This window comes from Engystomops pustulosus, chromosome 9 (assembly GCF_040894005.1).
Source record: "Engystomops pustulosus chromosome 9, aEngPut4.maternal, whole genome shotgun sequence".
Taxonomy (NCBI): domain Eukaryota; kingdom Metazoa; phylum Chordata; class Amphibia; order Anura; family Leptodactylidae; genus Engystomops; species Engystomops pustulosus.
The window spans coordinates 98,041,061-98,055,958 of NC_092419.1; positions in this window are offsets into that span (position 1 = coordinate 98,041,061).

The window sequence follows — 14,898 nt, forward strand, 5'->3', positions numbered from 1 at the left end:
TGAAGCTTCTATGAAGGGTCTATAGGTAACATAGGAAAGGTCTATAGGTCATATAGGAAGGGTATGTAGTTTTCTAGAATACAAATGTAACATAAATTAGAGGAGACCTGGTCTCTGTTGTTCTAATAATAATAATAATAATAGTAGTAGTTCCTTTATTTATCTATCTATTTTCTATCTATTATCTATTATATATCTATTATCTATCTATCTATCTATCTATCTATCTATCTATCTATCTATCTATCTCATATCTATCTATCCAGGGCCGGCTCCAGGTATCAGTAGGCCCCTGAGCGAAAGAGCCTCAGTGGGCCCCTTTGCAGTGAACTCACGTGCCAGCATTAAAAATTCAAAAACTAAAAAACTGTCTCCTGTTCCCTGAAATATTCCCCAGTTTATCATCCCAAACAGTCGTGTCACGGTCAGGGCAGTTTTGAGGCATTTAACCAACAGGGCGAACCTAAAAATGTGTGCCCCTCCACTCTGCCAAGTAATAAAACTGAAACTTCAACTCAGCTGCTGCGGAACCTCATAACACACACCTGAGCTGCTGCGGAACCTCATAACACACACCTGAGCTGCTGCGGAACCTCATAACACACACCTGAGCTGCTGCGGAACCTCATAACACACACCTGAGCTGCTGCGGAACCTCATAACACACACCTGAGCTGCTGCGGAACCTCATAACACACACCTGAGCTGCTGCGGAACCTCATAACACACACCTGAGCTGCTGCGGAACCTCATAACACACACCTGAGCTGCTGCGGAACCTCATAACACACACCTGAGCTGCTGCGGAACCTCATAACACACACCTGAGCTGCTGCGGAACCTCATAACACACATCCCTGCTTACACAGAACCCTCTCTGCTTCTCATGTACATTTGAGATGATTAATATCATTCACACATCCACACAACCAGCAAGACATATATACAGGCAGACAGACATGCATACAGATACAGGTACATGCAGATAGATACAGAGACATGCATAAAGATAGACAAGCATGGAGGCAAACACACACACTGACAGACAGATACATGCAGGCAAACAAATCATCACACATATAATACACTCACTATATACACATCCATACATGTCACATACCATAACACTCCCTGAAGTGTCTGCAGCAGCCCTGGCATCACACAGAGGAGTCTTCAGGCTTCTCCTCCTCCTCCTCCACCTCTTCGTCCCGATTTCTGAGCTGCCGGATTTCAGCATTACTGCAGCTCCGTGGGAAGAGGTGATGGGGGGAGGGTTTAACCCATAATGTGCTGCACCACACAGGCAGCTCTGCAGCCTCTGCCTGTGCTGTGTCTTGTCTAAGTGGGGGAGGAACAGTGCAGGACAGAGATCAATCACAGGAAGTAAAGATTGAAGGTGTGCACAGCGTGTGTGGGCCCCCAGAAGCTCTCTGGGCCCCGGCACCTCTCCAGGTATGCCGGGTGCTGGAGCCGGGCCTGTATCTATCTATCTATCTATCTATCTATCTATCTATTATCTATCTATTATCTATCCCATTCTCCTGTAGACGATATTTTGGATTCCTTTCATATTGATATTTATACATCTATATCCATCGGGTTCAGCACATCAATCATATGTTATAACAGAAGATAAAACACAGGTTGGGTTATTTTTATTCTTTATTTGCATATTGCTGACATGTTGCGGTGCTGTACAAACAGGTGCACAACAAAAACACATAATGACAAATACCAGAAAATAACAAATGTAGCACAAGAAAATACAAGAGGATTCTTCTTATTCACTCCCAATTCCAGCACAGAAGACGGAAGATGCTACGGAGAAACCAACAATGGGGCACATTTACTTACCCGGTCATGTCGCGATCCCGCGGTGCGTAGTCCATTGAGGATTCGGGTCCGGCGCGATTCACTAAGCTTGTGCGTCTGTGTTCCTGCATCCGTCACTTCCGCGCTGAGGTCTGCCGGAGTTCACCTTCTTCTTTCCGGTGCATGTGAGTGCTGATCTTGCAACACAAATCCTTTTTTGAATTCTGCGGTTTGTCCGAATCCGTCGGGTTGTCCGACGGCCACGCCACCCGCTTTCATGTCGTGTGCAAGCCGGGGCCGATGTGCCAAAATCCGATCGCGTGAGACAAAATCCCGTGGCAATTCGGCGCAAAACGGAAATTGTCTGGAAACCCGACGAAAATGTGTCCCAATTGGGCAGATTTACTTACCCGGTCCATTCGTGATCCAGCGGTGCGTTCTCTGCGGTGGATTCAGGTCTTCCAGCGATTCACTAAGGCAGTTCCTCCGACGTCCACCATGTGTCGCTGCTGTGCTGAAGTCCGCCGAGGTCCACCGGAGTTCACGATCCTATACCTGGTGAAGGTAAGCGCGTGTCCAGCGACACTTTTTTTAAAAAAATGCGGCGGTTTCTCCGAATCCATCAGGTTTTTGTTCGGCCACAACCCCCGATTTCCGTCCCGTGCACGCCGGTGCCGATGCGCCACAATCCGGTTGCGTGCGCCAAAAACCCAGGGCAATTCAGGGAAAATCGGCGCAAATCGGAAATATTCGGGTAACACGTCGGGAAAATGCGAATCGGGCCCTTAGTAAATGACCCCCAATATCTTAGCTCCTAGTGCAAAACCAGTAACAGGACCCCACCTGCCATGTACCATTCATAATACTGGTCTCCATGTATGTGGATCCCTCAGTATCTAAGACTGAGAGTAGCCATAACTTCTTCACCTCCTTTAGGGAACTTAATCTTGAGTGACTAGACTAACAAGGCAGATGGGATAAGAAGCAGTCGGATATTACTGGGTTGGTATTAGCACCAAGCAAGTCTGACCAGATGCCAAGCTTGGCTTGAGAGGCCCATAGTGATCCAAGCTTGTCTAGTTAAGGGGGAGAAATAGACTGTGCCATACAGTAGTTGTCTATGAGCTGAATGAGTCCAACTTCTTAAGAACCACCTAAGAAATGTGCACATCATGGAGTTCTTTGATGTGGTGGCAGCCGCTCATGGATGTTTCTACTGATCCTAGCTACGACAACAGCTGTGGTCACTGTAGTCACTACAAATGTTGTGTGGCTGTAGTCAGTACAAACAGGAGTCTGCAGTTGTCAAGAGGGAACCAAGAAGAACATTGCTGGAAGCCAGAAGTGTGTTCTGAGAGTCGTGTTTAGCATTGGATGGGTCCAGGTTGTATTTTAAGGTGAACCATTTATTCATCATGCTTTCCTCTAAATTTACTACTGCTGAGGTAGACTCTAACTCTATAATTTTGAGGTTTCACCAAGGGCTGTAGCACGTGTAGAAGTAGTAGATGCACTTGGTCCCTGGTGCCTAGGTAGGCTCATCAAACATCTACTGGATCTTAGATTTCCACAATTCCACATAAAAATAGGTTATTTTCCAATAGAGTGAGAACGTTCTACCATGAGTATATGGCAAGCCTGCTTGCCACATGGATAACCATTAGCAAAAGATTTTCGACCTCAAAGTACCACACGTTTAATTGGACATCTACGATGGTGAAAAAGTAGCTGATAACCTGTTATGACTGGAGAATGGGTGTCTGATTTGTAGTAGATTTGTAGATATACACTAAACAGAGTGGGGCGTGCACAGCTAGAGTATATACTGGTCCGCACACAAATAGGAGACTATATATACTGAGAAGAAAAGATGTGTGCTACACTGGACCAAAATTCAATTTTAATACAATGACATCATACCCCTGAGGAAGTCGCTTCACAGCGACGATACGCGTGGGGAGCCTCCCACCCCTACCACCCGTTCAGTGTATGGTGCGTATTGTGGCTTAGGTTTGTGTATACCTGTGTGCTTGGCCAGGCCCAGTTGTACCCGGTTTATTTATACATTGGATCATTACATGGTACCTGCACTCTTTTGTAAGAGTTATATTGCACATGTCTAAATACTTTGTATGTTTTGTTGGCAGGTGATTCCATGTCAATTGTATTTTCAGCTATATACTAGTGGGATGTTTACATCTTTTGTACTTGTTCATTTTAGCCACTGATACGCATTGAATTGTATACCTTGACATCTACTTGACTTCTTGTATTTTGTCCATACACTCGTGGATAGGGGTGGTGGATGGAGTAGAGCCATTGGCCCACTCCACCCTGTGTTCTTTCTGACATTTTTAATTGGTTTTATCAAATTGTTGTGTATTTTTGATATTTTGGAATAAAGATTGGATTGTATTAAAATTGAATTTTGGTCCAGTGTAGCACACGTCTTTTCTTCTCAGTATATATAGATTTGTAGATATAAGCTCAGTGGTCACTAGAACAGTGAAGAGGTTGGAACATCACATGGACAACAAAGACAATGGACTCCACCACTGAGGATCCCAACTAGTTGTCCCACTGGGATCCTTCTTCTGACCAACCTTCACACCAATTGTTCAGCGTTTGGTTAGACTGTTAGTCAGATCGGGACCTCCATTATCCGTGACCATATGTGGAAAATTTTTTGGGCTGGGATGTATCTGGGGACTCTCGTCAGCCAATGCAGCAAGGTACTGAGAGAAGACCCTCGCTTCAGCAGTCTCAATCTTGGTTGTATTCTTATTGATCACCACAGGTCTATGGATGCCAAAAAAACAAAATGGCCCCAAGCAGTACTAATGGTAAATAATACCCCTTAAACTTGACAAATCAGTTTTAGGGTAGACAGAGGTTGTGATGTGACTAAAGCACATCCGGCTGACCCTTCTGCTTACCATGGAGAAGCAAAAACATCCGCCATGTTGGATATAACAGAACCAAAGTACATTAGGATTGGCACATCTAACTATTGGATATGGATGAGTTTCTGGGGATATCTGGCATACAGAGATTAAATTTGTTCTTGAGATCCTAAACCTTCTAGAAGTCTTCTTCTGTGGCAAAGGAGCATTTGTTCATAGGAACAAGGGCCTGGGATTGACCCCTGTACCCCCTAGAGGAACTCTCCTGGCAGCACATGGGATGTCTACTGTGCTCTCCATATCCTCTTTGTTTGCATCTATTGTTGTGCCTACCCTCATTAGTAGAAGTGGCTTGTATCCCCGCATTCACCATCTGACTCTGAAATAATTAGGTGCCACTCTGTAAGCGCAGGAATAGCTGGCATGTCTCTCAGGTTCCAGCGTTGGCACCACGGGCACAGAGACGCTGATGTGGATGTCACTTGCTTCATTATCCTCCCTGCAGATCCAGTTTCCAGCCTTCGCACAGATCTCAGTGGCTGTGGATGGACTTGCCCTGAGACGGGGAGACAGCTGTGCCCTGTGTTCCTGCAGAAATAGCTAGCACTCACGCCCTTTCATGTTCACTAGGGGGGGTAGACACAAAAGTTGCCAAGAAGCTGGCGGCGGATTTTGGAACTGACAACCACAGGGTGAGATCCGTAAAGTAATATCAACATGTGAGAAAGAGAGATGGCAAGATTGCAAAAGTTCACACTCACGCGGAGCGGCTGCCGGCTGACTGCCCCATGCAAATGACTAGGAGATGGATATACATATATACACTAACAGCAAACACAAACCTATAACTGGGTCTATTTCCATAGGTTTATAGAACTATGACTTACAGGAGTATTCTCATTAGAAAAACACAGTGACTGCTCCAGCAGAATAGTGAGTGCAGCTCTGGAGTATAATACAAGATGTAACTCAGGATCAGTACAGGATAAGTAATGTCATGTATGTACACAGTGACTGCACCAGCAGCAGAATAGTGAGTGCAGCTCTGGGGTATAATACAGGATGTAACTCAGGATCAGTACAGGATAAGTAATGTCATGCATGTACACAGTGACTGCACCAGCAGAATAGTGAGTGCAGCTCTGGAGTATAATACAGGATGTAACTCAGGATCAGTACAGGATAAGTAATGCCATGTATGTACACAGTGACTGCACCAGCAGCAGAATAGTGAGTGCAGCTCTGGAGTATAATACAAGATGTAACTCAGGATCAGTACAGGATAAGTAATGTCATGTATGTACACAGTGACTGCACCAGCAGCAGAATAGTGAGTGCAGCTCTGGAGTATAATACAGGATGTAACTCAGGATCGGTACAGAACACCCGACTTACTGACGATCCCTAGTTAAAGACGGACCCCTAGGCCCACTGGAACCTCTGGTGAAGCTCTCTAGATGCTTTACTATAGTCCCAGATTGCAATGATCAGCTGTAAGGTGTCTGTAATGAAGCTTTATTGATAATCCTTGGTCCAATTACAGCAAAAAATGTTAAAACTTCAATTGTCATTGGGGTAAAAAATTTTTTGTCTGGAGTTGCAATTGTAAGATATACAGTTTCGACTTGCGTACAAATTCAATTTAAGAACTGCCTGTACAGATAAGTAATGTCATGTATGTGACTCCACCAGCAGCAGAATACTGAGTGCAGCTCTGGGGTATAATACAGGATGTTTTATACTTTTTTTTTATTATTATATGTATGGTTTGGGGTGCACAGCTGAGGCTTGAGTAAGAGAGATATAGGTGAACTTTACTGACCTAATATCCTATTTCCAGGTCCCGAGGCACCTCTGACACATATTATAGACACAGCTCAACCTTGGACGTAACAATCTATTTTAAGGACATTCTGGAAACCTTGTCCTAGGTTACCTTTATAAGGACACTCCTATTTCTCAGGCAGACACCATAATAACAGGGCAGCTGCTTCCATTGTCTCCGGACTTTGCCTTTAAATGCCTTGTACATTGCGGTAACCTGAATGTTATATTATTCCCTTCATATGTGAGTGCATGTTATCATCCTTGGTAAAATGGGGCAGGTATGGTTGGCCTGCATAATTTTTCATAGATATATATGGAATGTAGGTAGTATGTCTAAGTATTCAGGTGGATATTTAGTTGCCATGAAGACACATGGATGTGCAGAAGAGCTGGATACAATAAGCCGCTGGAGAAGGAGAAGAACACATCGGAGAAAATGAGCTTTAGGGTTATCCATGGAGAGTGGACATTGTACTGAGGTAGGTGACACAAAAGGACTAGTTTTTAATTGCATGGTAGTCAGCATCAGACTGGCCACAGTCACAGTGAGGTCCAGCCACAAATTGGACTGGCATAAAAGCACAGTGGACAACCTCATCTATAGCAGAACCTACATCAGGTAGTGGTGGCTCTCTTGGTTTTCTGGGTGATGAAAGTTATTAATTTGGATTGATCTTATTGGGGTCTTAGGTGGTTCAATATTTCTCCGTCCAATGCTGATGCTGGTCTAGGGGGTTCCCACCTTCTCCAGTAACCTCACAGGTCCAGTGGCACCATAGAGATCAATATGTTGCATTATTGGGGATCTACTCTATAATGAAAATCCCCTCTCTGAAGGACATTGTAAATAATAGTAGTAGATTTCCCATGGTGACACTGTAAAGAAGCCATAGATAGGAAGACGGCTCTGAGGATTCCACACATGGTCGAGTGGTTGTAGGAGAATACTAAGGAGAAAATCTCAACTTGGTGCCAATGCATGGAAGGTCCATTTGAGGCACACGGTTATCAGTTGAAAGAAGTTAGGTAGATAACCCCAGGTATAGCATCGGGACCAGAAGACTCAACCACTGTCTATGGATAGAAGGTGGCCCTGGGTAGCCTTTATGGAAATTCCAGCTTCTGCTCAAATACAGTTATTGCGCAGTTTGATTCCCATTGGATATGAGCTGTTCTGTAGCATCCATGACTAAACCAGTGACGGCAAACCTTTTGGAGACAGAGTGCCCAAGCTACAAGCAAAACCCATGCCCTCTGGGTAAATATTAGGTCACATGTCTGACACCAGAATAGAGCTAAAATGTTGTCTGTTTCCAGGGGCAACCATCAGAAATCCAGCATGATAAACCAGGAACGCATACTCATAGATCCAGGCACTGTGGGGCACATTAACTAAGGGTCCGAATCGCGTTTTTCCGCCGGGTTTCCGTTTTGCGCCGAATTCCGCCGGGATTTTGGCGCACACGATCGGATTTCGGCGCCGTCTTTCACGCGACAGAAATCAGGGGCCTGGCCGTCGGACAAACCAGACGGATTGGGAAAAACTGCAGAATTTTAAAAACAAATTGTGATGCAAAATCAATCAGTCTAAGGGGTGTGTCTATCTCTTGATGAGTCTAAGGGGTGTGTCTATCTCTTGATGAGTCTAAGGGGTGTGTAAAAAAGTCTAAAGAGTTGAATCTATCTCTAAATCAAGTTCAAGCTCAAGGATCGAGTTCAGTGATTCAGTGAGTTCAGCTTTACCCAAGGCTTTTGATGTAAGCAAGGTATTCTATGATCGTCCCTCGGACAGCCTGAATATACATATGCTGGAATATGAAATCTTTCTTGTGCACTCCATGATTTTGAATATAGCAATATCAGCTTGTAAGACTTTTGTAGGTTTTCTTCGGGTCTTTTGGTTTTCTCTCACCATGTTAGATTTTGGAAGCCCTTGCAGGAACCTTTTAACGAGGATGTATTTCTACAAAGTCAACCTAGAACAATACTGAGATATAACCAACTCGTCAGATGGTTGTGAGAATGCCCTTGTAATTTACAGCGTGGCGGAAATCACAGGCCTCATCCTCAAGAACTTTTTTTTTTTTTTCGTTTTCGCTCGCCCCCCCTCCCCACAGGAAATATTTCTGTCATGGTGTAACTGTTATTTGTAACCTCCATAGCTTTGCCTCCCTCTTTCCTTCCTGCTCTATCTCACTCTCTCTCTCTCTCTTTCTCCCTCGTTCCCTCTCCGGGGGGAAAAAAGGTCATTGCGCAAATGATTAGTCAGAGCTCAGTTACCATAGCAACCATCGCATGTAACTGGGACAGGCGTGCATTCAGGACAAGAGAGAGGTCGACCATTAGCGAGTGCTGGAGAGCCGCAGCCTTTGTATTTACTTCCAAGCCTCCATGAAGCCCCATGATGCCTGCTATACCCGGACAGGTCTCCTCCTAATAACTCATTCACCCTTATTAGTATTTTTACTTCATTTTCTTATTTGTTACAAAAAAAAATGTTTGTTTACGTTTTATTATTATCATGTATTTTTTTTTATTTGTTTATTCCATTTTTTAATTACTTGTAATTTGTATTTTTTATTAGAATTTTTTTTGCAAAAATGTGTCTTTTTTTTTTTTACTATATATATAATTGGTTTAATGTCATTTTGTAATCTTTAATTTTTTTAAAAGATTGAATTAATCTATTCTTATTAATCGTTACATTATCAGATTGTAATATACTTTTGCTTTAAATCTTTATATTTTACTTTATAAAATGTTTTATGTAATTTTCTGTTTAGGTTGTTTTTGCCCTTTTATTGCATGTTATTTTATCATTTTTTTCAATACGTCTATGAAAAGAAATCTATGGCTTGTTTCTAGCTGCGATATAAGACTAGCGTTAGGATGTTATCTCTTCAGCTACTCAGATCCTTGCCTGTTCCCCCCCGATCTATATCGATTATTCTCACAGTTTTTGTATTTTCTTTTGTGTTTTCATGATTAAATATACTTTTTATGCTAATAGTTGTCAATATTTCCTGTACATATCACATATCCACATGATCTAACATTTTATAGTTTTGACTTATTTGCTTAACCATTGCCTCAATGAATGCCTGGATATTGGTGTTTACATGGTATCACATAGGGCTCATGAATATATGTATATTGTGGTTCTGTACTGTATCATTGTAAGCCACCAATTACATATAAAGGGACATTTTAGGGTTTCTAAAGATCAAAAATTGCCACATTCTATCAGAGAACTTTACTCTATGACGCATGGTGATTGAGGCACCTGTGTGGCGCCATACAGACTCCATGTACATAAAATTAAGTACCAAAATGTTTTGCATTAAAAAAAGATTTAACCATGGCTATAACTTGACGGGGTTGAAATAATAGGGTGCACTCAGGCCCATGAACCATAGAGCGCCCATTAGTTGTCTTGTACCAATATGAAGAGACCCAGTCTTACTTACCCGGTCCCTCAGAGTTCCCGAAAGTGAACTGTCCGTCCAGAATTCACTCTGCCACAATTCACTTAGATCGTGCGCCCAATTTCCTGCATGTGTCACTTCCCCGCTCAGGTCCGCAGGAGTTCACCTTCTTCTTCCTGGTGTATGTAAGTGCTTGGCTTGCGACACAATTTTGAAGTGAAATCCTGCGGTTTGTCCAAATCCGTCGGATCGCCCGACAGCCCGTCCCCCGATTTGTGTCGCAGGAAAGCCGGCACGATTGCGCCAAAACCCTATTAAATCCCTGTCCCAGCGGCACAAAATGGAAATCGTCGGGATGTCCGACGAAAGTGTGGTCCGCGTGGCCCTTAGTAAATTAGCCCCATATGTGATGGTCGGGGGTCTGGTACAGAATCTGGATTGGCACCCAACAGATGTAAATTATGTCTGGTTTTGACCAAAGTCCATGGGGGTGAATCAGGGGCCCAGTGGTCTAGTGTTCAGCATGTTGCGATAAGTGCTATCCATTAAACCAATCCATCTGCATGGGATTTGTACGCTCACTGTACATAGTCCACCCCAAAAAAGACAGCAATTCTAAAAAATAAAAATCACATTTTACATTGGTAAGTGAGGGCTTCAGACTGTAAATTAGGGCCAAAGGTTCAACACCTTTAAACCTGAGCAAGGTAGACATTACCTTGCCAGATATGAGCACTAGGTATTAGGTGCTATCTGGTTAGCAGGGAGGGTCATTCTGTACATCTCTTTGGGTTGCTCTTCTTGTGTTCTCTTCATCCATGTTTTATAATAAAAGCAATAGCACATATATTGTATCTAACTAGTCTGTATAATAGGGTAGGTCCTGTTTGATGTCTACATTCCTTTCTGAATATTTTTGGCTTATTTGGTTTTCTGCGTCATCCTAGACCCCCTTCTGGCAAAAAACCCCATTTATAACACAAGGATTTTGATTTGGGTTTTTAACAAACCGCTAGAAGCAAATACAAAAGTTCATACATACAGCTCATGTAGATAGTGTACATTAAACATTGAGTTACAATTAAAGGACATCTACCACCAGATTACTGGTGGTAGAGTGTCCTAAATAGGCTGCTCAGTATGTCTAGGGGATGGGGGGGGGACATGTATTTTGGCGGTTTTATTGCTGAAATAATAACTTTGTAAAAGTGCGGAGGCGCTCGGGCAGATGGTGCCAAACGCCTCTAGTCTTCCTCAAAATTTAATTCATACATGCCCCCTTTCCCCACTGAAGCCTCCTGCTGCTCCTGGCCCAGGGACCTAGGGGAGACCACAGTCCCGCTCTCTCCATGACCCGGCCCTTTGACGTCACCAGCCGGATCCTAGTTCCCCTGTCGGGAGCAGGAGGAGTCTTGCATCGGGAGGGGGACGTGCATAAATTACAGTTTGGGGAAGCTGAGAGTCGTTTGGCACCGTCTGCCTGAGCCCCTCCACCACGTTAACAAAGTTATTTTTTGGCAAATAAAACACCAAAATACATTCCCCCATCCCCTAGACGTAACAAGCAGCCTATCTAGGACACTCTACCACCAATAATCTGGTAATAGATGTCCTATAAGATATTACTTACCTTGTATTGATAATGAGCTGCACTCCTCCAGAGCTGTATTTTCAATTCTGCTGATCATCGTTGGAAACTATTAAAAAACTTGTCGTCAGACGCAACTCTTTAAAGTTTTGATACAGTGGGACAAGGTACAAGATGTAAGTTTAATGTTTATTGACCAGAATCTAAACCAATAAAGGAGCTCTGGGTAGATAAGGAATGCTGGGAGATTTTAGCTCTGAAGCCTGCATAATTGTGAATACATCCGTGCTCTAGAATACTGGAATTTTTCTGGAAGACCCATAGGAGTAATTACCATGTTAACCCAAGAGGTCGTTTTGAGAGTGAAAGTTTAATAATATCTTGATTCCTCAGGGGGCCCAGAGGTTCCTGTGTCCATAAAATGACCCGGTATTGTAGGAGCAGAAGTTATTGATTCTGCACTCAGACCCAAAAGCTTTAAATTACGTATCGGGAACCTCTGTGCTCATAGGCCAGTAGAGTTGTTGGCCAATATCAATGGCTGACGCTAAGAGTACATCACAATTTCTACCCTCCAGTAAGCAAAAAGTTAATAGTGTAACTTCCTTCCATGCATTCCCCAGGCCTCAGCTCCATGTTATTATACATTTATGAGGCAGTAACAATTTTCCCATGTTAGATGATGGTCCTCAGCTCACAAAGACTCTTCAACTTGATACGACTGGCTCCAACACCTACAATACATTATTATAATATCCTCAAGTTGCAAGAGTAGGCTTCTGATTTATTCCTGTATCGAAATCCGTGAATATTTAATTCAATATTAATCTAATGTTCTACACAGGCACAAGGAGAGCGATGCTCAAAAATTATGAAATCCCCGAGAAGGATTTCCCCGGCCAACATATATAAAAGGAAAGACAATAATGTATATCTTCTTCTCCAGATAGGAGAGGACGTATGTAATATTCCACTCTAAAAAATGTAAATGTCACACGATGAAGGCATTTATTCTCCAGTATTAGACTTGTCTAGGAAGGGTCTCCAGTAGGTATGTAAATGTGAGTGCTAGATGGATGATTATTTAGTTTTTATTGGATTATTTCTGCTATTTGTATTGATGTGGGATAAGAAAGCAGATGGCCATATATCTGAAGGTAACGTTAGAAAATTCCCATTCTTCACTTGGATATCGGCCTAGAGATAGAAGGAAGCAGCAGCACGTACGGTATCTACAGTCAATAGGGTAGGGTTGTCCCTTTCCCCCTAAAGTGCTGGAGGATTCTCTGGTGGATTCATGTTCTAATCCAGTACAGGCAGTCCCCGGGTTACATACAAGATAGGGACTGTAGGTTTGTTCTTAAGTTGAATTTGTATGTAAGTCGAAACTGTATATTTTATCATTGTAGTTCCCGAAATTTTTTTTTTTTGCCCCAGTGACAATTGGAGTTTCAAATTTTTTTGCTGTAATAGGACCAAGAATTATCAATAAAGCTTCATTGCAGACAATTTTAAGCTGATTATTGCAGTCTGGGACTATAGTAACATCCAGAGAGCTTTACCAGAGGTCACAGTGGGCAGAGGGGTCTGTCTGTAACTATGGGTTGTCTGTAAGTCGGGTGTCCTTAAGTAGGGGACCGCCTGTAAAGTGTTCTGATGCCAGTAGAAGACAACCCAAGACAACTAGGGTCTGTTTCATAGGGGTTGATGGACTCTGTGTCCCAAGAATCTGGTGGGACACATAGTCCATCAGAGTCCATAGTCAATATTCCATAGAAAGTATACTAAGAAGGTAGGTAATGATAATGGCACCCTTAATCAGTCACATGTATGGTTTTCCAGTCAGGGCCACCATAAATTTCCTCAAGTACCCCTCAGTGGGTATCCATTCCATTGGAGCCAAAATATAAATTAGGATATTGGTTGGTCAGCTAGAATGGGAGCATGACATTTTGGATGGCTTTCAGGGGTGTAACTACAGTGGTAGCAGCCATAGCAGCCGCTATGGGGCCCACAGTGTCAAGGGGGCCCCGTCACCCAGTCTGACAATATAGAATAAAGGATATGCACCATTATATATGCTGTACATTTGTATTAGGCACTGTATGTGTGTATATGTGATGTGTATGTGTGTAAGAGTGTATATATGTGTGTGTATGAACTGTATGTTTATGTATATAGGTATATAAATGTGTGTGTTTATATGTGAGTGTAATATGCAAAATTTAAAACGGGAAGAGGGGCCCCATTCAGAAGTCTGCTATGGGGCCTTGTCTATCCTAGTTTCGCCCCTGATGGCTTTACTCATTGACTAGTCAAATCTACTTGAGTAGTAAAGGAGAGGGTGGGTATTATAGTCTATTCTCTTTATATAAGTCACTTTGTAATGTAAATTAAGGAGATCTGCCCAGCGAGGAAGAAGGATCATAAAACAAGGGAGTATTTTCCTAGGAACAAACCTCGAAGGAACGAATTCTTACTCCAGTTTCTGATTCCTTCCGTCATATCATTTGTTTACATCCCATAGAGGTACTGAAGTATCTGCTATAGGGTCCATAGAGAAGTTGGCTCCTAGAAAGGGTTGGCAATAGGCAATGCTACTCTTACCCCCTACTGATGGGTCTATTCTTTGTTGGTCACCACCTCAGAACATGAACATTATCCCCTGTAGATATTCCATACATGGTATCAGGATTTCTCCATTCATGTGTATTATGTAACAAGTGTTGACCATAAATACCCATCATGTTCTCGCTGTCATATTTCCAATGTAATTATGACCCTGAAAGTATTTCATTACTATCGACAAAACCATTGTTTTCCCGTTCACTAGTTTCCATACAAGTCTCCCATCGCCTTCCAGCATCCGACCATTAACCTGACAGCTTCTAGTTTCTTCTGTGAAATGACCAATTAGAAACTGCCCAAAAAGCCATTCATCATGTGGAAAACAGGGCTGCTGAGCAATGCTTTGGTTACTATGGATGAAGATGTGGTTGTACCTACAGATGATGGGACAAGTACTAATGCCCATATTACTAGCTGTGACACCCTGGGACCTAAATAATAGAATTACTGTTGCATAACCATATAATATACCTATAGATGGTGAAGAGGTAGCAACTGCCTGGTGCCTGGTGATCCGATGTCTCCGCTGATGCTTGGGAAGAAGCACCAATAATCAGTAAAAAAAGGATTTTGTATGTCGGCTCTCTCGGTGGTCTTGCCTTATATCACCATAGTCTTGTCAAAGGTAAAAGACAGTATTTAGGACCATGCCATTGTAATCTTGTGGTACTTCCAGAACGTTAGACCCCTTTATGGGTGTAACTTATCCATTAGG